This window comes from Rattus rattus, chromosome 2 (assembly GCF_011064425.1).
Source record: "Rattus rattus isolate New Zealand chromosome 2, Rrattus_CSIRO_v1, whole genome shotgun sequence".
Taxonomy (NCBI): domain Eukaryota; kingdom Metazoa; phylum Chordata; class Mammalia; order Rodentia; family Muridae; genus Rattus; species Rattus rattus.
The window spans coordinates 172,439,155-172,464,399 of record NC_046155.1 but is presented as its reverse complement, the minus strand read 5'-3'; the positions used below and the strand labels follow the sequence as shown (position 1 = coordinate 172,464,399).

Sequence of the window (25,245 nt, the reverse complement as noted above, 5' to 3'; positions counted from 1 at the left end):
AGGGACTCTCAGAAATGTAACAGAACAAGAATACATATTTACAAAGAGGTCTACATATGTGCTGGAGTGCACACACGCACACACACACACTCCTACAAAACAAACTTGACCTAACATGTTGCTTCTCCTATAGAAGAAAAAAGACCAGTTTCTGCTTCTTCAGATCAGGTGCTAAGTCCTTTTTTATCCTTCGTAAGGCTCCAATAAAAGTCTGAGGGGACCCCCTCAATTAGTCCTCAGAACAAAATGCTACCAATCCACCTGGGACACTGGGAGGCCAGGAAGAATGACTCATCTTATTCCCCGGTTTTCAGGCCTCTGATTGTTATAAGGCAGCAATCTACCGCATGGTAATAATCATCTCTACTTTACCAGCATTAGTCATACCTCGGCTGTACAAACTCACTCCCAAAACTCCCAAACCGACAGCCTTAAGCAAAATCCACTTCCTAGGACCAAGGATAAAACCCTGTGGTGTGGCTCAGGTTGAGTGCCTAACAACATGTGGGAGTCCCTGGGTTCCATACTCATCACTGTAAGAAAATAAAAACCCCACTGTGCAGCAGAAATCATTGCAATGCTGGTGAAATGGTCAAATAGGTCCACAGATTTTTAAAAGAGCTGTTAAGGCAGGGCATGGGAACATACATCTGTAGTCCCAGCACTCAGTTGAGGCAGAATGATTCAGAGTTCAATAAGAACTACCCAAAGAGATTTTATCTCAAAACCAAAGGCATAAGAAGGCAGCCCTTGGGTTGGGGATTTAGCTCAGTGGCAGAGCGCTTGCCTAGCAAGCACAAGGCCCTGGGTTCGGTCCTCAGCTCCGGGGAAAAAAAAAAAAAAGAAGGCAGGCCTTCTCCAGAGCTGCAACCGGGGAAGAGAGGGAGGGAAAGAAGAGAGGGAGGTAGGAAGAAGCAAAAAAAGGAGGCGAGGGCTGTCTTTTATGCATATATCATCCAGACTCCACCACATTCTCTAGTTCTTTGGTCATTTTAATAGTCAAGTTAGTCAAAATTAAATAAAATTAAAATCTTGGCTTCTTTGTCCTACTAGCGATATTGCAGAAACTGACAGGTGACAATGCAGAGGACACTATTGCATGGCTTATGTTACAAAAAGCCCTAACTGTCAAGCATGGGCCTGTGATACCAACTACTTAGAAAGCTGAGGCAGGAGGATGAGAAGTTGAAGGCCTGTTTAAGCTACAGAATAAATTCAAGGCCATACCAAACAACTCATAGAAACCCTATTTCAAAACAAAAATCAATCAAACCAATCAATGGGATGAGTCTATAGTCTAATGGCACAGCAATTGCCTAGCTTACGTAAGGTCTTGGGCTCAATCCCTTTGTACATAAAACAAGTCCAGGTGCTAATTCAAACTTGAAAATGCAGGTGGAGGTAGGGGAATAAGGAGACAGGCATAAGAGTATACATTCCAGAGTATGCTGATAACACAAGCCACTGGCATTGTAGCATCACAAATACCATAGCTTTCGAAAACCCAACAAACAAACATTTCAAGGAGGTATTAGAGAAATGAATAAGCAACAGACTCTAACTTGGCTGAGGTATGCTGAGATTAAATGTGAAAAACAAACCAAAACCAAAGCCTAACAGCCAGGCATAGCTAGCTATACCTGTAAGTCCAACACTTAATATGCAAAGGCAAAAGATTGGGAATTCAAGTGTAGTCTCAGCTACAGAGTGAGTTTGAGGCCAGCCTGGGTTATATAAAATGCTGGTTAAACACACATATACACCCCCACACAAATGAAACTATATTAAAAAGTCCAATTAGGCCCCCACAACAAAATAGGAGGGAAGAGAGAATTGAAATTAGCTGATGGTTATTCTGGAGATCTTTAACAAGTAGCTCTGCTACAAATCAAGGGAACACATCAAAAGGCCATACTCTTACCACCTGAGTACCTTTAGTGCAGATCAAATTGTCACCTCATAATAATAAAACAAGTCTTTACCTGCCCCTGAACCCTTCAGCTATGCCACCTATTCACATTGCCTCAGCTTCCTCATCTGAGAAATGGGAGCAAACACAGTATCAAGTTCACAAGGATATGTGTTGCATGCACAGTGCCTGGCAGACAGAGAGGGCATAGAGCTGTCTGTTATTATTATAGTCATCTATGTAGCTTGGAGGATCTAGTTTCTTTGGATGAAACCTCAAAGGGTTTCTTTCCCTAAGGGTGAGCTCCCAGGGAAGAGGGATGTTGTGTAGACTGCTGTATTAGGAGGGGATTTTGTGAAGTCTCCTTCTGTCTAACAGACCCCTTCCAACATGTCCTGTGGGCTCTAAGCCGGTAGTCAAGAGTGCACCTGCATTCCAGGGACTAAGCCACTACCCAAAGACTAATACATGGACTGACCCTGGACTCTGACCTCATAGGTAGCAATGAATATCCTAGTAAGAGCACCAGTGGAAGGGGAAGCCCTGGGTCCTGCTAATACTGAACCCCCAGTGAACTAGACTTTTGGGGGAGGGCGGCAATGGGGGAGGTGGGAGGAACACCCATAAGGAAGGGGAGGGGGAGGGGATGTTTGCCCGGAAACCGGGAAAGGAATAACACTCGAAATGTATATAAGAAATATTCAAGTTAATAAAAAAAAAAAAAAAAAAAAAAGTGCACCTGCAGATGTGCTGCAAGCTGGAGGTTTACTGCAGGCCTTGGGCACCCAGGTAGTTAGTTTCTGGTGCCAGTTTCCTCAGCCAAAATACTTTATCCTTCATTCAGGCCTCAGGAGACACCCTAGCACACATGATATGCTGGGTTCAATCCCCAATACTGACAAGGAAACAACAACAAAAGGAACCAGTCCCAATTAAGCACTCACATGCCAGGCACTTTACTAAATAAAATAACACTAACAACAAGAACAAAGAAACCTACCTCCAGAAGGGAAAGTCAGGCCAGACGAAGTATATATGCCTTTAGTCTCAGCACTTGGGAGGCAGAAACTGAGGCAGGTAGATCTCTTTGAGTTTGAGGGCTACCTGATTTAAATAGTGAGTTCCAGGACAGCCAAGACTACACAGAGACCCTAAAAAGAGAGAAGAGGGTGTGTGGTTATCAAACAAAGGAGAGCCAGGTATGGTGGCTCACAACTTTAGCACTTGGGAGGACAGACAAGGATTACTTTGAGTTTCAAGCCAACCTGCACTGTAGGGTAAGACTATCCATAGACTATAAAAGGAACTGGGAGTGCAGTGTTTGCCTAGCATGCAGGAAGCCCTGCATTTGGTTTCCAGCACAGTGTAGATCTTAATACAATACACACTTATACTCTCCTTCTAAGGTAGTGGAAGGAATATCAGAGGTTATCCACTATATAGCCAGTTCAAAACCATCCTAGACTATGTGAGACCCTGTTTCAAAACTGTTACCAAAGACAGCTACAGTGTACTCATATACTTTAAGTAAATAAATCTTTAAAAACAAACAAACAAAAAAACACACACCTCCATATGTCCACGCAAGTCCCTCAACTTTCTTAGGAAATACTATTTCTAGTCTGACCCTTGAGCCTACTTTCTCCCTCAGCCCCTTCCTGAACAAATTACAGGGACTTGTGTTTGGTAAACTTTCCAACCACCAACCTCTCAGTTGGTCCTTAAGAGGCAACTCCAGGCATCATACAATTAACAAAGGCATTTGGTGAACACGGACCATGACCTAGGCAGGCATTCACTCTTCCACGCTTCCCAAACCCACCATTAGAGCTCGAATTTGCACTGAGACCCTATTAGTAGTCACTTGGGCATTATGATCTGCTCCGCTCTGCTCTGCTCTTCCCAGGAGGTAGCTGAGTCACGAGAAGTTTGTCTTGCCTAAGAGGATTCAGCCTTAGGTGAGAGGGAAAGGACAGGGCCTTGTGCAGGCTACAGCCTGCTGAGAGAGAAAGTGACTGAGGCCCAGCCTAGGGCTGGAAGGTCTGGACACACAGTTACGACTGATACTTGGCCTGTGACCTGGAGTTAACATCTCCAAATATAAGATACTTGCTGATAAGACCCCAAAAGTCGCTGCAACCTGGGGGCAGAGACAGCTGTTGCAAAGACTAAGAGATAACAAGCTCAGCAGCAGGTCTGCTCCACTTACAGCAGCAAATCCAGCCTGGGGCAACCTAATCCTTATCTGGACATTCCTACAGTGCCTTTCCTCTCCACAAGCTCAAGGGTTTCCCATCTTTACAGAGTCCATGAGGGTAAAAGATTAAGTAGGCAGTCAGTATTGAGCCTGTTTTTTGTTTGTTTGTTTGGTTGGTTGGTTGGTTTTGGTTTTTTTTTTCCCCCCTTTCTTTCTTTTTGGAGCTCAGGACCAAACCCAGGGCCTTGCACTTTCTAGGCAAGCGCTCTACCACTGAGCTAAATCCCCAACCCCGAACCCGTTTTATATACAACTCACAATAAAAATAACCAGTCCCATGTAAGAAGCAACTGAAAACAGCAGAGAAAATGTTCCTCCTACTGAACAGTTTGAGGAATCCCAATACTCTAATAAGAACCAAAGTACTCAAGACTGCATCCTCTCTAGGTCTTAGCTCAAGACCTTAAAAGGAAAAGGGGATGGCATAACAACAATGACAGGGTCTCTTGTAGCCCAGGCTGGCCTCAAACTCAAATGCCTGATTTTTATGCATTAGAACCTAGGGTTTTGTATGTGTTACGTGAACACTCTATTAAGTGAGTTAATTCTCCAGATCGTATCCAACACCTTTTTTTTTGAGACAGGATCTCATGCAAACAAGGCTGATCTTGAATTCTAATTCTCCTACCTCTACCTGCCACATGTTGAGATTTAGAGGTGGACATCATCATGTCCAACACTCACCATTTTTAGTCAACAAACACTAAACTCAATATTATTCGTTAGGCCTGCTCTAGAAATAAAAATAATGCAGTGAGCTGCAGGTATGAATCTTGAGGCCCTAGGTTCTTGTCTTGGGACCAAAACTAACTGGCAGAGCTGCCCAAAGTCTTTTTGTATTTGTTTTTTATTATTTACTTTATTTTTTAGAAACAGGGTCTCATTCCTTAGTGCTCTGCCTGCCTCTGCCAATAATGAGTAAAGTTATACAACACCACCCAGCCTTTATTATTATTGTTTTAATTTACAGTAGAAAATATATAGTCCAGGCTAACTTCAACTCAAGACCCTCAGCCTTCTGAATGCAGATTAAAGGTATATATACCTCCACTCCCAGCCCCAAACTTTGCAGTTTCCTGGTCACACACCCCCTCAACACTGCAAGTGACCATCAATCAGGTCTTCTGGAACTAGCCCTTATGAGCAAAAACTAGTGGCCAATAAACCTGCATTGCTGTGCATATGGTGTTCTGTTAAATAGCTACAATAAAAGCCAATGTGGGAAACATGATTTCCAAATCATTCTTTTTTCCCTGTGGTGCTGGGAATGGAAATCAGACCTGTGCACAGGCAAGTGCTCTACCACTCACCTACACACTGGCCCAAGTTAGTCCTTATTCAAAAGAAACATGAACCCAACCAGCTTCCTAAAAAAATTTTTTTCCTCAGATGAAATCTGTCTTAGCCCCAGTCAATGCATTCTTGCATTGAAATGTTTAGTCACACTTAATTCTTTAAGATAAGATCAGGAAGAAAGAATCAGGCCACTGGTCTCGCAAATCTGTACTTTCTGGTATAGAAACAGTGTGCTCCTTGTGTTACCTGTAAGGGAATAGGGGCCTTTGTTCCTCAGTGGCCCACATACTCAGCAAGAAGGACACTCAATTTGTGTAACTGGCACCCTTAACTTCTCATCACCCAAACAGTGGCTGAATGAGGTAAAAGATTAAATAAAACTTGTTCTCCTACCCATGAGCTACAAAGAACCAGCCTGCTCTCTTCTCCTGCTTAGCAGCTCCTAACCGTGTAAATTATTTGAATAGATGGAATTAAAGAGATTAGATATTAAGTACAACTATGTAAAATTTTTTTGGAAACAGGATCTCCAGCTCAGGCAGGCCTGAACTCCCGAGCCTGTTGAGGATGAACCTGAACTCAAGATCCATCCATTTCCACCCCCTAGAGCTTTCTGTGTTATTTATTTAAATTACTTAACTCTTTAAACACATTTTTGGCCCACAAAAAAGACACAGGTTGGTGGGGTTGGGGATTTAGCTCAGTGGTAGAGCGCTTGCCTAGGAAGCGCAAGGCCCTGGGTTCGGTCCCCAGCTCTGAAAAAAAAAACCCACAAAAAAAAAAAAAAAAAAGACACAGGTTGGGTGACACATTCTTGTAATCCCAACACTTCAGAGGCTAAGGCAGTAGGATCTCCAGTTCAAAGCCTAGAGCATCTCCTTGTCTCCTCACTGTACTTACTACCACTAAAGCACCCCAAAATGTGAAAAAGACATAATTAACCTCATGGCTATTCCTGACTCTGACCTGACTCTCCTTGAATCAAGAACATACAGGGGATTTACTGGGCAGAACTATGCTCCAACTGCCAGCAGCCAAAGTGACTCTAGCTCTCTTCATCTCTGGGAGAGATCACTGTGCAGAACATTCTGGAAAGGGAAAGACAGACTAAAGAAGCTTTCCATACAGGATGGTTGACCAGGTAGCCTTAGGCCAGTTCCTCACTCATGTGTCTCAGTTCCCCACCTAGAAGCTGGAAATAACCCCCACTTGCGAGGGTGATTGTGAGGAAGAGAGAAGGACTTACTTAGCAGCCACTGGTACAAAGTAAGCAGTGGCTGTTGTTAATAATTAATTTGACTACTCTATGAGAAACAGTGTCTGCCCTGGAGGGACTAGAGTCCAAAAGATCTCCTTAATTTGTTTTTCAGCATAAATTTCCTTTCAATTTTATATAGAAAAACATACGGTACACTGACTTGTTAACTTTTTTTTTTTTCTAAAATCAGGAATAAAAAAAAAAAAATAGCTGGGCTTGGTGGTACATGACTCTAAACACAGCAATGGGAGACAGATGCAAGCAGATCTCTAAGTTCAAGGCCAGCCTAGTCTACAAAATGAGTTCCAGAAAAGCTAGAACTACACAGAGAAACCCTGTCTCAAGTCCCACTCTCCAAGAAAAGAAAAAGTACTCCAAAATGCTGTTCATCAATCACCACACATGCACAGTGGCATGACTGCACAGCACCTCCCCCCGCAAAAAAACTACTGCCATTGTTAAAATATATATATAATAAAGGGGGGGTTGGGAATTTAGCTCAAGCGGTAGAGCACTTGCCTAGTAAGCGCAAGGCCCTGGGTTGATCCCCAGCTCCAAAAAAAAAAAAGAAAAAGAAAAAAAAAAAAGGGGGGCGGAAAGATGATTTAGTAGCTAAGAGCACTGGCAGTTCTTCTAGAAGATACAGTTTTAGTTCCCAGCACACACATAGCAGCTTATAATCATCTTTAGACCAGGCAGGCATGGGTACACAGACATACTGGCTGAGCTTTAATCCCAGCAGACCTGATGCAGAAGCAGACAGGCAGATCTGTCTGAGTTTGAGGCCAGCCTTATGGAACATCAAGTTCCAGGGTTAAGTGAAGCCTTCCCTTAAGGGAATTTGCTGACCTTGCTCATGACACAGGTTCAGTTCCTAGCACCCACATGTTGGCTCACAACCATCTGTAACTCGAGTTTCAGATTTAATACCCTCTCCTTGGGCATTGGGCATGCATGTGGTGCACAGACATATATGAAGGTAAAACACTCATACACATAATCTTTAAAATACACACACACACACACACACACACACACACACACACACACACACACACACACACACACACACAATTTACAACGCAGGAAAAACAGTGGTTCCTTACTGCAAATTCTACAACAAAGCTAGCTCAAACAGCACTTCTGTGTGGCTTCTTTCAGTTCTTTCCCATGTATGTTTTAACTAGATTCACCCTGTATATAGCTCTATATCCTGCCCCCAACACACACTTAATTTTATGTGCACTTTCCCATGTCAAATATTCTTGAAAAACATATTTTTAAAATGACTTCATATTTTTTCATAATAATCCCCGTAAGGTCAAAACATTTAGATTTTCATCTTCTAAATTTATAAACATCACAATACTCAATATGTTCATATAGGATCATAGTTTGTATCTCTGTTTCTCAGCCTAGATTGATAGTGCAAATAACCCAGTGTAGTGGCTAGTAATCCCAAAATTCAAGGGGCTGGTGGGAGGCATCTGGACCGGGAGGCTAGCCAAACTATATATTGAGATCCTTGCCTCAAAATTAATTATTAGAGTGGTGGTGGTGGCAGCTTGAATACCAGTCTGGTCTATAGAGTGAGTTCTAGGACAGCCAGGACTACACAGAGACTCTGACTCAAAAAACCATTACTTAGTTAATTAATTAAACAGGTAACTATATATACATCCATGACTGCATAACTCTTAAAATTGTGCCTGAGTATCTGGCATAGTGACACACACCTTTAACCCCAGCATTTAAAAGGCCAAGACAGAAGGGTCACTGTGTGCTCAAAGCTACCAAATTCTACCAAAGTATGTTTCGGGTTAGCCAGCACTAGTGTGTGTGTGTGTGTGTGTGTGTGTGTGTGTGTGTGTGTGTGTGTGTGTGTGTGTGTCAATTTATATACCATCTGTTGGGGCTAGTAGTTAAGAGCATTTGCTACTCTTGCAGAGGCTCTGGGTTTAGTTCCCAGTACCCATATTCGAGGCTTATACCCTCTATACCTCTAGTTCTGGAGAACCAACCAAATGTCACTGTCCTCCACAGTCATCAGGCTGTGGAGCACATATACAGAGGTACTCTCAAACCCACCACCCAAAAGAGTAACAATAACAGCAACAACAACTTACAAAGACCTGTGCACAGGAGAGTAAGTATTTCTTATCAACACATCAAAAGTCCAAAAGCTACTACCCATTTTCCAATATTAGTGGCTTAATACTGGGCACAGGCCAACAGGTGGGGCTCCTCCCTTTTTCATTTTTCAGAAGGGTTTTTATCTGCATTCAACTGATCAATCAGAGGGAGACATTTCTTAGAATCCAGCAATATTAAAAAGACACACTGGGATTTCAAGCCATGGAGAAGGTGATCATCAAGAGCAGAATCCACTGCTTCCTCTGCTACCTTAATAGGCATTTCCGAGAATAAAGGAAGTGGTGTCACTCTACAGGGTCAGGACCCTGTCCCACTCCCACTCCAGGCAGTCCTCTTGCTCTGACCCATTCTGCTGAAGACACAGCATTCAAAACCCCAATAATCTTGTGTTAATGCAGTACCGACTTTCGTTTACATACAATCAGTGTGTTACTGAACAAAGAGTCCTCTTTAATTACCCATGGCATTAACAGAGATCATTTTCTTTTGTCTCACACCCAACACAGGCTCCAAGAGATAACATGATTTTGACCTATCATTTAAATGCAGATTGGAAAATGTTCAATGCAATTGCACATGTATTTTTTTCCTAAATTTTCATTTTCTGTGTCTGGAAGTTTTGCCTGCATGTTCGTTTGTGCACCATGTGTGTCTGGTGCCCACTGAGGCCAGAAGGGGGAATTGGATCCCTGGAACTGAGTTACAGATGGCTGTGTGCTATCATGTGGATGCTACTAATAGAACCCAGGTCCTCTGCAAGAATAAATCAATCTTAAATCAATCTTCTGCATGTGGGAAGGCTATACTTTAGCTTCAGCTGACTAACATATTCTAACCCCAACCCTGTTTTCCAATTGCAACTCAGAGTTACTAAATAATTATAGTGACCTGGGCTAGCAAGGTGGCCCAGTGGATGATGGAACTTTCTGCCAAATCTGACAACCTGAGTTTGACTAAGTTCAATCCCTAAGTCCAACATGGTAGAAGATAACTGACTCTCATAAATTGTCCCGACTTCCATATATGTACCACGGCATGAACAGGTGCATATGTACATGCACGCATACACGTGTGTACACACACAAATAAATGAACAAATTAGCAATTATAGTCAGCAATGAAACAAAACTAAGGAGCAGTGTTTTCTATCCAAACACCTGCATTTCCATGTACTTTTTAATGTTTTACATTAGCTAACCGCTATGCTAGAAATGGAACTCAGGACCAGACGTATGCCAGACAAAAGACTACCACTGAGCCTATACACTCACCTCATAATTTTTATTTTTTAGCTGTAAGTCAACAAATTATGGCAATAGTCTCTCTATACATTTCCAGTTGCCTAAAAATATTCTCAAGAGAAAATCTTGGCTGAGGCTCTAAGTCAGCAATGGAGCACATGCCCAATAGCATGTGTTCCTGGGTTCCTCCCCAGCACCAAAAAGACTCACTCAAGAGGTACTTTATCTTTCTGTCTCCTAAAAAACTATGGAGTTAAGCAGTCAGTACTTGGTCAAACATTTGTACCTTCTTTCTGTAAGACAAATTTAATTTTACCTAATTTTGTGATATCTGGATTTGAATCTGGAACAGAAATGCCCAAATTTCTCACTATGTTGACAATACGGCAGAGTAGGAGCCAGCAGATACAATTCCTTTATTCTGCAAGAAGGAAAAACAATTTTCCCAAATCACATAGTTGATAAGTCAAAGGGTCAGGATAGGAGTTTCCTTTTCTAGTTGGTTTGGGTTTTTTTTTCCTCCTTTTTTTTTGGGGGGGGGGGTGAGATAGGATTCTTGTAGTAGCCCAGGCTGGCCTTGAACTCAGTAAGTAGTTGAGGTTTCCCTAAACATCATCTCCTACTCCCTCCACATCTCAGGCACCAAGATTACTGGTGTGTGCCACTCTGGTTGGCTTTGTCGATATTTCTTTTTTTTTTTTTAAAGATTTATTTATTTATCATATATAAGTACACTGTAGCTGTCTTCAGACACACCAGAAGAGGGCATCGGATCCCATTACAGATGGTTGCGAGCCACCATGTGGTTGCTGGGAATTGAACTCAGGACCTTTGGAAGAGTAGTCGGGTGCTCTTAACCACTGAGCCATCTCTCCAGCCCTCGATATTTCTTTACAGCGTGTGAAGCTTTCTGTCAATGGCTCAATTTCACTACAGTGGTCAGGAAGAGGGCAGGCCCGAGGAGGAGCACAAGCACAAGACACAGCTGCTGCAGAGGCCACAGCACAGCAGCACTGCACTCCTAAGGGAAGGTGCGGAGTTCGGCAGGTTGGCTAGTTCCAGCAAAAGTACGACAACCTTGTGATGGTGTTTCATGGCCGAGTGGACTGAGTTCTCCTCTAAGCTCAGAGGTGTTCAGTATCAGATTGACAGGGGCCCATTTATGTTCAAGAATTCTTTATAGATAAAGTCTGATAAAGTATTGTTTTAAAAGTTAAATAGAAATAAACTTTTGGGAAGATGAACACGAATGATTTGTTTGCACTTCTTAATACCAGTAATTCAAGTACTATTCAGACCATTGCTATTTGAGAGCCTAGGTCAACAATGACTCAGCTTGAAAAATTCCCTACCATTTTATAAAAGAGGTGTAAGCTGAGTTATGTAGCTAATACAATCTGGAGAGCCCCCCCCCCATGTTATAAACTAATTTCCATATGAATGGCTTAGAAAATGGCAGTATTTATTTTCCATTGAAAAAAAGTATCCACAAAGGTAAGCCCAGGAAAGGCCCTATCTCAATTCTGTTTTAGGACATGACAAAGACAAGAGGGGGATCCTAGCACAGCCCCAGGTACTGAGCACTAACCCCAGCTCTTCCAACACAGTTTGTTCTACTGAATGGAGTCTACCATCGGGGCTGGACTTCAGACTTCAGACAGTGATATCCAGCCCAGTGGAGGAGCAAGCTGTCCCCAATCCTAATTAATTACAATACGGCCTTGACAGAAGGCAGGCCCCCACTCTTGTGTCCAGTGCTCTTGTACTATCGTAGAAGCCTACCACATGACCCCAGGCAAGCCTTTTACTTTCCTACCTGCAAAGGCTGCACTGATACTCTAGATGACGCCACAAAACTCTAGGGCCCAAGGCAGCATTTCTGTTAGTCACCTTCCATCTACAGGCAAAATAATCTTTGGGGTTTGTGAAAGGTAGAAAATTTAAGTAAGTTAAGTAAATGACTGATGAAAAGTCACATGGATTTGATAAATTAAACCAGATGTGGTAGTGCATACCTGCAATCCCAGAATTTTGGAGACAGAAGCAGAGAGATGACTTAAAAGCTACCCTCAGATCTATCCAGATACCTACCTCTATCCAGATAGAGGCCTGCCTGGGCTATGTGAGATCCTGTCTCAAAAAAATAAAAGTAAATGAACAAAAGACACTATTTAGATTGCCAGGTGGCAAATGACAACAGTGCTACAAAATCACAAGGAGGGCCTACAAGAGGTTCAACACCTTTCAAGAGACATCAGACCAAGGTTACCTTGCCTACCTCCAGCTATAATGAGCTAATCTGCTGTAGATCTCGGGAAGACCAACCTCATACACAGCCATGAGGCTACAACCGTCCACTATGCAACCTGCACCCTTTCCAACTGTCCTTTTCCAAAAGTCACTCACTATTCAGGCCAGACACCTACACCAATCTGTCTAGTATGAAGAAGAATGAGTTTCTGACTTGTTATTTGTCCTGAGGCATCATCAAGCCAATTAAAAAAAGAAAGCAATGAGCAAGAAAAAAAGAGTCATGAGCACAAAGAAAGGTTAGTTTTAAAGAGGGGGAGGGACTAAGAAAGGACTCTCACTGGGCCAGTTCTAAACTCTAGACAGGCTAAGAGCCCTTGAAGACATGCTAGTGCATTGAAAAAAGTTGTCTGCTGCCGTCTTGCTTCACGCTCCGCCCCAACTGGCAAAGAACTGTTCCATAAGGCCAAGGCTACCACCTCACATTTCTGTAGCACCCAATTCCATCACGAAAGCAAATGTCAATTCCAGGACTGGAGCTTCCACTACCATCAGAGAAATCTGACAGTCCTGAAACATTAGTTCCCAGCGTAGAAGAAAAAACAGCTCTTTGTTCTTTCTGTCAATCCTCTTCCTATTCTCAGCTTTGATGCAGAACTTTTTAGGCCGCCAGTGTTAGGAGGACTCTGGAAACACATGTTGTGGTGTTGTGCACACAGTTGTTCCTACTCTTAAGTAGGTGTCACCTCCACATTAAGAATGAAAAATAAGACAACTGCTTGAATTGACTCGGAGTACAGAAACTCTAAAGTGAATACAGGAGGCTGTGACCTGAGGCCAGAGAAACACCATTAGAAACAAACAAAAGCACACAAGCATCAGAATCCCCACTGTTCTCAAGCTTAAAGTCCTACAGCTCAGCGGCAGAACAAACCTAGCAACGACGTTCAAGACCCCAGCTTCCAACCACACAATACATAACTGACAAGAACAAGAGACAAGACCCGAACCCAAAAAGCCTATAGTTCTATAAAGCTAGGGAAAGCACACAGATCTATTATGCACCACCCCCATGTTCTTGTATACAAATACCCTAACATTGGATGAGTCAATGATCTAATTCTGTAGATGACAGTGAAGATTTTTTTATTTCGAATGTGTTCACACAGAACTATTTCTAAGCAGGTGCTGAAATAAACAGTCTGATCATAGCTCAGTTAAGAAAGTCCTTCCAGTAAATGTGCCTTCACAGCTGAAGAGCTGTCTTAATATGCAATTGCCCTAGGCCACAGGGAAGAAAACAAGGATAACAACAACAACAACAACAACAACAACAGGCTTTTGATTTAGATTTACTCAAGAAATAAATAAACCTACAACACACCAAAGGTCTCACCCTCCCAAGTTAAAGAACAATATAGTCAGATAGCTCTTCTGTAAAAAGCTACCTCTACTTCTGAATCAATTTCCTGAATACCCACCACAAAATCATTGAGGAACTTGAGGAACACACGGTTAGAAAAGGCAGGAAAGGCACAGTTCACAGACAACAATCCCAAATGCACTTCTATCAGCCAGCCATTGGCAGCCCTCTCCAACTTTACCTAACCAGGTCCCTCATAAGTCTGAGGAAGTCAGAACTCACCACTGGTTCCCTGCACAGGCAGCATGGATCTGCCCAGACACACTGGGCTCCTGTGGCCAGGAGTGCTGGCTATACCAGTGGGCAGAAATCTGAGTGACACTTGGCACTCTTCCTTTCAACAACCACCACAAAATGCTTTTCAAATCCCGCTCACACCATTTTGAAGACCAGAAAGCTAGAGCCTTCCAAGGAGCATAGGTGAAAAAGGAAGAAACCCACTGGGTCTAATCTGACCCCAAGGTCACAGCATTAACCAAAGGTCAGGGGAGAAGGCAAGACTACTGCTTCTGAAGACTAGCCTGTAAACACCAAGTGTGGCCACAGCACCCCCTGGGACCTGCAAAACTTGAGAACTGGCATTTCCCTGGCCTGGAGTAAAACAAGAACATAACTTTTCAGTTTATGAGAAAAACATACTCCCGAATGCTTCTGGGGGTTGGGTGGGAGTGTGCTGGTGTGTGGTGGAGGTAGAAGAGTGTAGAGCATACAACGGTCTACAACTGCTCAGAGGCAAGGAGGGAAGTGAGAAGAATAGAGTCAGGAGCAGCTGCAATCCCCTTTCCCAAGGGCACAAAGCTGTGAGGCCCAGAGAGGGAGCAAAGAGAACACAAATGGAGCAATAGATAAATCCTACCCACCACCACTAACCTTGATACGAATCAGAGAAATGGGGAGACACTCCCAGACTGCAGAGAGCTGCAACCAATCAATCCCTACCCCTCCCTCCCTCTCTCTCTCCTCTCTTCTCTCTCTCTCTCTCTCTCTCTCTCTCTCTCTCTCTCTCTCTCTCTCTCTCATCTCAGGAGGATTTTTGAGGATAAAATTCAAAACACTCAGGACTCCATAGAGAATCTGCAGTCTGGATCTGTGCCTAGAGTACCTCGGCTAAACCTACCCTGGCAAATGCTAAGAGATGCATAATAGGTAAAAGACAGACCTAAGACAGGGGCATGTCCTCAATGGAGAACTGGTTGGCAGTGGATGGGAAACCCTGAGAAGCAGGTGTGATATGAGTTAAGCAAAAGAAGAAAGGAACTGGGAGACCGGTATCAAAAGAAAATGAGCATCTATACAAGAACGTGTAGGCTCCAAGAAAGGGGAGACAAGAATAATAAGAAAAGAATGATACCTTCAGGTTAGAACTAAGGAAAAGGACTTGAAAGGAGGCTGAGAAGCAGAGCAAGACAAGGTCAGCGAACGAAGAAAAGTCCAGTGAAAGGCTGAATGGGGGTTGGAGGGCTTAGAATTAAGAGGGACCAAAGATGGGACGCAAGGAGATCAGTGCTGACGACTGTCACTCTGACAGAGACAGCATCAGTAAAGTTTAAAACAGTTCAAAAATATGCAGACAAATGGACAGCTCCAAAAGGGGGCTATAAGGAAAGGGCACCAAATAGAGTAAACAAGGGGAAAGCCTGTAGGAAAAGGGCAAAATAGGCATCAGGGTCAGAGACATCTAAAGTGCAGAGGCACACCAGGAGAAAAGAAGACATAGGCAGCAACTCCTTGGTGTAGATGAACTTCCTGGAGATGGGCTTGGGGGGAGAGGGAGCAAATGACTGAAGCCGAGGGGCGCTGACATAAAAGTGGGAAAGAAGAAACTCAACGAGAATAGAGGAGCAAAGAGAGTACAACGGAGTGGAGCTGGCGTTAGGGCAGAGATCTGCTAAAGGGAATGGCAAAAATGAGACACCCTAAGGGACAGAAAAGGGGGTAAAAGAGGAGGCAAAAAAGCCAAGCACCACAGGGGAGTGCATGCAAGATCAGAGCGCCTGCACAGGGGCAGAGTTGGCAGGCAGAAAGGTCTGGAAAAGAGGACAGGGTCTGAATGGCAAAACGGGAGCAAGCACTGAGAAGAGAAGGAAGCGAGCAAGGAGCATCTAAATCTGAGAACGGTAGGAGAGGCAGCCTAGGGGCATTCCCAAGGAGGTGCAGAAGGTTCAGCGTTGCGGCCAGGGCAAAAATTTGGGGCAGTTGGGCTCAAATGGGAGGAGGAATTATGTCCAAAGCAGAGACCAGGAGGGCAGCAGAGCAGTGACTACATCAACAGACATCTAGTATGGATCTCCACGGAGGTGGAACCGCAGGTCCTAAAGGGACAGCTCCTGGGGATGCAAGATGTTCTAAGGCAGGGATAATAACAGTAGATAGGCCAAAGGAGGAGGATGGGGACTTCCCCCCAAAAGTGATGCTAGCAGAAAACAGGTAAGGTAGAAGGGCCACGAATGTCCAAAGTGAGCGCCTGAAGGGATACAGAGGGGTCAATGAGGAGGATGTCCCAGGAGCACAGCCGACTCCAAAAGGTAGCGAAGGGTATGACTAGGGGTCCGGGGGGTAGGAAGTGGGAAAGGAGGCGGCTCAGATTTGGGAGTCGGATATCTCAAGTGGAGGCTGAGACACCGAGATCCCCCATCGGGTAGTGGTGGGGCGTGTGAGGAGGCAGACGCCGGGATTGCAGGGCTGCGGGGACAGTGGCGAATAGGAAGGGCAAGGCGGGCCGCGCGGGCCGGGCCCGGGCATGCAGCGGCCGGGACGCGGGGACCGCGGGGCGCTGGGGGGGCGCTCCCTCCCCTCCCCCTCCGGCTCCTCCATTGTTCGCGGGCTCTGGGCCCTGCGGTCCCCGCCTTTTCCCCCACCCTTGGATCCCGCATCGGGGCGGCGCCCGGCGCCTCGCCCGTCCCCACATTCCCCTCTGCCAGCGACGAGACACTTACCAGCCTTGGGGGCGCCCTCAGCGCGGCCCCGGCCTCCGCGATCCCGGCCGCTGCGACGGCGGGCCCGGCGCCATGTTCCCCTAGCGACTCGTTCCTGAGGCGGCTGAGGCGGCGGTGGCGGCTCCGGCGGGGGGCCGGGCGGACCCTCCCTCGCGGGCTCCCTCCTCCGCCTCCTCCACCTCCTCCCGCCGCGCCGCGGCTCTCCCTCGGGGCGGGGGGGCGGGGAGGGGAAGGGGGGAGGGGCGGGAACCAGGGGGAGGGCGGACCAGCCTCGCTCGCTCGCTCGCTCCCTCCCTCCCGCGCAATGGCGGCGGCGGCGGCGTTGTCGCCTCCTTCCTGCGGCCGCTGCGGCCGTGCGCGTGCTGGAGACCCTCTCGCAAGTGCGCGTGCGTTTCTGAGGGGCGAAAGGCGCTGGGGCGGGGGATGGAAGGTGGATAACGGCCCACAGGGCCAAGCGCACCTCGAGGACAGTAGCCCAGGAGGACAGGCACGCGCGGACACCGGGGGCGCGAGTGCGCGTGCGCGCCTGAGGAAAATGCCGCTACCCCAGCGTCTGCGGCGCCAGATTCACACAGCGCGAGGACACCCGCGAACTGGCACAGGAGGGCGCGGGGTGGGCTTAGTGCGCCTGCGCAGAGGCGGCTGCAGTCTGCAAAGCCACCAAAGGGAGGGAGGGGCCCGAAGGGGGCGCGCACGACGTTGCGCGCTCCAGGCAGCAGATCCCCACTGCCCCTCCCCACACCGCGCCGGCTCCAGGAGAAAGCCAGCTCTGAGAGGCATGGCCTGGATCTTCAGGGCGGGTTACTTAGGGCTCCATCCCGCTCGCGCGGGACCTTACTAGCCAATGGGAGGCAGAGGGAGGTGGGTTCGCCTAGTCGAGCCGCAGCCTCGGGATAACGGAGGTGGGGGGGGAAAGAGATAGACGTAACGTGGGGCGGCAAGGCGTGGCTGTGAAGAAGGCAGCGTACCCAGCGAGGGAGTCGATTGGGCAAGGCAAGGGGGCGTGGTCCCCCGCAGCCCAATCCAAGCTCTCCGTTGGCCAGCCCGGAAGAGTGGGCGGGGACAGGGGCACGTGCTCTTTCCCGGGCGCTGAAGAAAAACCTGTGGGCCAGGCGCGTTGATACAAGTTACTGGTGATTTCACCCAGTGCTTGGTCCCAGGCAGAAGGAGGACAGGCCCTGCATTGCAGCCCTACCCTCCAGGTCAGCATCGGGCAAATGACAGCAAACCACATGTCACTTTGGGTGCTTGCAGGGGAAATGGTGATGTAAGAGGGCTCCTCTCTAACCCTGTATTCCTCTGGGAGCCCTCCCGAAGGATGGATTGTTAAAGACAGGCTTTCCCGGCGCCTTACAGTGTGCGGAATGCATGAAGTAAGCACGTGGTTTCCGATTCAGCATTGCACTTCTTTCCAGGCTTTTTATCTGAAAAGTGGGATAACAATACTGAACTCAAAAAGTGTTGCATGGAGACTCGAATGAGGTATAATAGTCCCTATGGCTACAATTCACAATGGGACCCTCGAACTACTAGAACCCTGTAAAATATGGGCGATTTCCCCTATACATGGATATCTATAAGCTGATGAATTACTCTTAGTAAAGAACTAACCACAATAATAGAAAAACTTTGAATATATTACGCTGTAATGAGAGAAATGTGAATGTGATCTCTTATTTATATCTCCCTCCTGGCCACGGGATACATCAGAAAGCAACAAGGGAATTAAAGGAGGACTACTGTGTCTCTAAATGAGGGTGGGGTATAGGGGAATAACTTCCAAGTATTGAGTACTTAGTAAGCCTTGCTAAATAAAATTACATGTGCTCAAATCTTAAAACATCCCAACAAATGAAGCCTCTCATTAAAGTTTGTTAGGAGGGAAGGTTCTGGTGGTGTAGGCTGAAGAGATTGACAGTTAAAAGTGGGTTCTAAGCCAGCCTGGGGCTGAGGACAGAAGTCATTTGTAGAAGGCGTGTATATATACACAAGGCACTGCATTCCATCCTAAGCACAGAGTGTCTCGAGTAAAATATTTTCTTTTTGGTTTTTGAGACAGGGTTTCTCTGTGTAGCCTTGGCTGCTGCCCTGCAACTTGCTTTGTAGACCAGGCTGGCCTTGAACTGACCTAAATCCACCTCTGCCTCCGGAGTGCTGGAATTAAAGGCATGTGCCACCACGTCTGGCTAAAGATAATTTCCATTGACATTTTTTCTCGCTAGCTATCCTTGGCTGCCCTGGAATTTACTATGTAGCTCAGACTGGAATTCAATGTGTGACAGTCCTCTGCCTCTGCTTCCTGAGTGTTGGAAAGGAATGATGTTGGAGTTGCACAAAAGAACACAACAACAAAGCAAAAATAACTCAGCCAGAGAGTTTATTATTATTACTATTATTTTTGTTTTGCAAACGCAGTGCTTGCAGGGAGGTGTAAAGATGGATCAGAGGTTAAGACCCCTGGCAGTTCTTCCAAAGACTCAGCTTTTATTCCAGCTCACAACTGCATGTAACTCCAGTTCCCGGGGAACTGATGCCCTCTTCTGGTCTCCCCAGAAACTGCACAGACATGCAAGTAAAAAATACCCATGTCTTGTAAAGATGAATTTCTATAAAAGCATGTCTGTGTGCGAGCACCAAAATCTAAACTCAACTATTGAACATACGTGGCTGAGATGGCTTTTGTCTTTTATTCTTGATGGAGATGGCGACTTTGTCTTATCCCATTGATGGGAACTCAAGATTCTCAATTTGACATGATTGGCTGACTCATCAACTAGGTAAAGGGAAAGAGGAAGGTTTAGGAAAAGTGGACCTTTGTTGGACTAACTACTTTGGATAGAAAACGAATCCTATTTCTCACACAACTGCATGCATTACCACAACAGAGTCCAGAAAATTATAAGATCCTTGCAGGGCAGAGAAATGGTGTGGTGCTTAAGAGCACCGGATGACCTTCCAAAGGACCTGAGTTCGATATCTAGCACCTACGTGGCAGCTCACAGCCATCTGTAACTACAGTTCCAAAGGCTCTGGCACCAAGCACGAATGTGGTACATCGATATACATGCAAGCAAGCCCATCATTCACATAGAATAAAAACAAAGCCCTACCAAACCCACTCTTGGGAAATATGTGAAAAGACAGTATCTCACGCTGAACTCAGGTTTTTCCTCTTTGAAGCCTGTCACCTTTTCTTCAAGTCTCGGGTTGACGTCACTCCCTCAGAATAGCCTGATCCTGGAACTTTAATAAATGAGAAGCCTGGGCGAGGGCTGTCGTTCAGCTGCTAGAGTGCCTATGTAGCCTGTCCTCGGTTCAGTCGCTAGCACCACATAAATGGGGTGCGATGGCACACACTTGTAATATTGTGATCACAGGCCTTTGGAGGTAGAGGCAGGAGAATCAGAAGTTCAAGGTCTACCTTGGCAACATTGTTAGTTCCAGACCAGCACAGGCTACATGGACTCTAGCTCAACCAATAATAATAATAATAATTATTAACAATAGCCAAATATGTTAATGCATAATTAATTGAATACAAAACAAAAAGAATAGCTGGCATTCAATCTAATGGTAAAAGTCCTTGTCTGATCACTCTTATAGTTTCAGATGTCTCAAAAATTGGATCAGGGTACGTCTCTCTCTCTCTCTCTCTCTCTCACACACACACACACACACACACAGATTGGCCTGTCTCTGCCTCTAGAGTGCTAGAATTAAAGGCGTGTGCCACCACAGCAGCCTGGTTATTCCTATCTCTTAATTCTTTCCTATCTCTTAAGAGTGCAGGTCTAGCACTCCCACAATTACCATAGATGTCACCAACAGGTCTGACCACAAGGGAGAGGGCTCGGAAGTGTTGTTGTTGGGTGAAGGCACCATCAGGCAGGGCCTTCCCAGCCCTGCAATTCTTTCCAGGGTTGAAGCAGGCTGTGGTAGCTGAGTAAGCCAACGACAGGAAGCAGGCTTCCCTGGGGGCAGCCACCCCCGCGCACCCTCCCCCCTCCACTCCAGGATAAACAAACATCCGACTAAACAATTAGCTGACAGAGACAAGAGCGGGCTGCCGGGCTGGATCTCTATCAAGATTTCCCAAGCATGGCCCTGGAGGCCCGAATAGCTAGAGGTCACTTCCACCAGAATGCTAGGAACCAAACGCAGCTTCAGGTCTGGATGCGAATTGCAGAAATGGATGGTAGCGGAGGGGGTGGGGGAGGCATTGTCGGACAGACACGACCACAAAAATTTTGCAGAAAAATTGGCGATGCTGGGATATAGTCTCTATTCCGGAGAATTAAAGAGAGGGTCGGGGCCAGGGCTGAGCATGAGCAAGAGGTGGGTGATCCTACAGCGCCGTCTACCAGCTGAGCTGAGAAAGCCGCTTCTCACTGAAGCTGAGGGAGAATTCTGCAAACGATGGAATCTTCCTCCACTGGCCAGAAAGGCAGCCAACGACTGGGAAGGAACAAGAAGCCATGGGTGCTTGCAATCACAGCTCTCCAGGAAGTACTCAAGACATCTAGTGTACATTACGCCAAATTTTATTGGAAGGATTCACGGTGAACCTATTTCTACAAATTTGTAAAATTAGTTGGGCGCGGCATAATCCCAGCACTTAAAGAGTGAGAGGCCAGAGGATTGGGAGAGTTTGTGGCCTGATTGATCTGTGAAGTGAGTTATAGGATAGCCTGGGCTACTTGAAAGCAACACAGAAAAACAGCGAAATCCTGCCTCAGAAAGCAAAAGAGAGAAGGAAGGGAGATGAAATAAATTTAAGAAATGTAAATTTGAGTACAGCACAGATCTCAGCTTGTTTGTTTGCCTGTTTGCTTTTTGGTGCAGGAGAGGTAAGAGGCAAACTCTCTACCACTGAGAGAACTTTTTCTTTTTTATTTCGAGGCAGAATTTCACCAAGGCTGCTCAGTCTGTATAGTTCTTTCAGGCTTGAATTTTCAGTCTTCCCACCTCAGCCTCTGCAGACGCTGGAGTTAATAGACTTTTGCCACTGGGCTTTATTTTGTTTAAGAGGGAGTATTTTGTAGCAAAGGCTACCTCAGACTCACTATGTAGCCAACACTGGGCTTTCACTCCTGATCCTCCTGCCTTAACCTCTCAATTAGTGGGATTACGGGTGTGCATGTCCAACCATCCTATCCTGTAAGTAAAATAACAGTGTTAGGCCATCTCTCAGATGCCTTTTAACATTGCCTCCTTCCTCTCACTTCTCTCTACACTCAGAACAGTGACTCTCTACAGTCTCTACAGTGAGAACTCTTACACCAGTCACTATGTCCATGACCCTGCATTCGTTTTTGCCTGTTTTAGTACTGTGTTAATTAGGGTTTTATTGCTGTGAAGAGACACCATGACCATGGCAACTCTCATAAAGGAAAACTTTTTTGGTTTGTTTTTTAAGACTAAAGTTTCATTGTGTAGCTCTAGCTATCTAGAACTCATCCCATAGACCAGACTGGCCTTGAATTCAGAAATCCTCCTGCCTTTGCCTGTTTGGATTAAAGTTATGTGCCACCATCCAACATAGAGAAGAAGAAAAAAAAAGCCATTTATTTGGGGCTGGCTTACAGGTCAGAAGTTTAGTCCATTGTCATCATGGTGGGAAACATGGGGGTGGGGGGCAGGCAAACATGATGCTGGAGAAGTAGCTGAGAGTTCTACATCTGGATCAACAGGCAACAGGAAGAGAGAAATTCTGGATCTGACTTGGGCTTTTAGGGACCTCAAAGCCCAGCCCCAGTAACATACCTCCAACCAAGCTACACCTCTTCCAACAAGGCCACACTTCCTAGTAGTGCTACTCCCTTGGGTTTATGGGGGACATTTTCATTCAAACCACCACAAGTACTGAATGTAAATGAAATCTGCCTGTAAGTACTCACTGTTGTATAAGTTTCCTCAGAGATTGAAACTTTCCATCATGAATGGAAACAAAATAGCTTCAGGAAGTTCCTGAAACTGACCAGATTCACTAGACCCCCTCTCTCAGGGAGACCAGCTGTCTGGAAGAGGTTTAGATCAACTTACTGAGCTGCCTGCAGGTTGTGCAGTGTGCTCTAGGGTCCCAGCTTTTGTGACCTGTCACTCATGTCGGGATGGGCTTTGGTGATATAACGTCTTTTAGTAATTTCTGCTCCTGTAAGTAACCCCTCACCTACCGTCCTGTAAAATTCATGGTTCACCAAGTTGGACTTTGGTAACATCTGGACTTTGGTCTGTCATGGATCCCTGTCTGGGGTGGATAGGTTTGTGTGTTTCCTCTCCCCAGGAAATGATGCTTTGTCATACGAGTTCAGCTTTCTAGGTCTTAGTGTTTGTGAGATGTAGCCCTGAAACTCTGTGTCAGGATAGAACATTGGCTCTCATGATCATGCTGCCAGATTCTTCTTAAGAGTGTTCACCTTTGCCAGTTATAAAAGTAAAAGCCTATAATTCTAGCAGGCAAGAGACTGAGGCAGGATCAAGAGATTCTTCAGGCCAGGGGTTGGAGATATGCCTCCTTGATCTCAGAGCACTTGTTGGTTTTGGCAGAGGACCTGAGTTCAATCCCCAGTGTAGGGCTGGATATTTGCATCCCTGCTGGAATGCCTGTGGCACTTCTGGGAGACAGGATGCACGAAATCTGAGGATCTCTAGCCGGGTCAGACTGAAACGTTCCGAGAGGCTCTGAATGGCCAAAGAAGTACAGCTCTCTGAGGGGAAGCCTCGGCAGGGCAGGTAGCCAAACTATTGCAGCCTCTGTGCTGGTGGCAGCCATAGCAAATGAGCTGCCATGGACAGCCAGAAGCTGGAGCCACTGAGCCACTAAAACAGCAAACAGCAGCCGGTGGAGCAAGTATGGCCTGCTGTGTGGAGCTGAGGTCCAGAAATGAATGCTTTGGGAGAGAAACTCTTTTTTTTTTTTAAGATTTATTTATTTATTGTATATGAGTACACTGTAGCTGTCTTCAGACACACCAGAAGAGGGCATCATCTCATTACAGATGGTTGTGAGCCACCATGTGGTTGCTGGGATTTGAACTCAGGACCTCTGGAAGAGCAGTCGGTGCTCTTAACCACTGAGCCATCTCTCCAGCCCTGAGAGAAACTCTTACCTAGAGAGTTATAGCTCAATAAAACAGCCACCCTCGGGCGATTCTCGGTGAAATAACTCGTGCACTTTATTCCATGTTGGTAGGGACCTTATAAGAATTTGGGGATAGGGTAGGAACCAGGGGTAGATCCCTTGGCTCAGTCTGAGGTGTTAGGGATGCTTTATTTGCATGGGGAAGGACTTCAGGTGTTGTCCCTATGTGACTGTCATGGCCCTCTCAATGGGGTGTCATGGTTACATGTTCCATTTTTAGAGAACCTGACCTTGGTTTAAACTCAGGCAAACTAACAGGCCTGGCATTAGTTTCCAAGCTAATCCCCAACAAGACCAGCGACTCCAACAAACCTGCATCCCCAGGTTACAAGCCCACCCCTTGCCTAATGACCACCAATGCAGAGGGGAGCAGAAATTAAGTTTTTTTTCAAAGGTTTATTTATTATATATGAGCACACTGTCGCTGTCCTCAGACACACCAGAAGAGGGCATCAGATCCCATTACAGATGGTTGTGAGCCGCCATGTGGTTGCTGGGAATTGAACTCAGGACCTCTGGAAGAGTAGTTGGGTGCTCTTAACCGCTGAGCCATCTCTCCAGCCCAGAAATTAAGTTTTATGATGATTCCCAGCACCAGTCAATGATGTTAAAGGCCATAGTAACTTCCCAATTAGAAGCCTGCACACTTACCTCCCCCCAAACCCCCTCCATGCTTGCTGCTTACCATAAAGCCTTGCCCCCATAGATATTTGGGGCTCCTCATCACCAAAAATATACTCCATGATGCTGGTGCCCTGAGAGACCCGAGCTAGCTGGAATAAAATAAAAAAGCCCCACTGTGATTGTATCAGATTGGCTCCTATCTGTTTTTTGGGGATCACTTACAGTAGCGCCTAGCCAGTAGCTGGTTCCAACGCATGCTGTTCTCAATTATGAGATTTACTGGGGTTTTTGAACCTGCTCCAACCTTACCAGTTCTTCTGACTGGTGGCACAGACCGCTTGCCCCACACCCTAGCACTTACATGGTGGCTTACAGCCATCCCTAACTCCAGTTTCAGGGGATTCAATACCCTCTTCTGACCAGGCATATACACAGTGCACATACATGCAAGCAAAACACTCATGCACTAAAATCCTCGACAGAAGAGAGATCCGTGTTAGCTCATTCTATACCACGAGATGCTATTACGAAAACAAAAAGAGAAAACAAAACAAAACGTCAGTGACTAAGTGAATGAATAAAATTGCCACTCAAAGGGTGAGTTGGGTACATCTTCCCAAGAAGTTTTACAAAGTGGGTGTTCCGACTGACTTCTTTCAAAGTGTCTGTGTAGGCAGGTGTTATGGCCTGCCTGTGGGTGTGAAAGGACATCTTGGAAGTCAAGTGTTTCCTCGTTGAGGGGGTTCCAGGGATTGA

At 45.9% G+C, this 25,245-nt stretch overlaps 1 protein-coding gene across 1 annotated transcript in view; it reads right to left on the bottom strand.

Moving 5' to 3' along the window:
* Positions 1 to 17,224, bottom strand: part of Arhgap35 (Rho GTPase activating protein 35) — a 123,160-nt gene extending 105,936 nt beyond the window's left edge. The window contains exon 1 of the mRNA XM_032894374.1: positions 16,725 to 17,224. The gene's annotated coding sequence lies outside the window, so the exon portion shown is untranslated. The remainder of the gene's footprint in view (positions 1 to 16,724) is intronic.
* Positions 17,225 to 25,245: the final 8,021 nt, after the last annotated feature.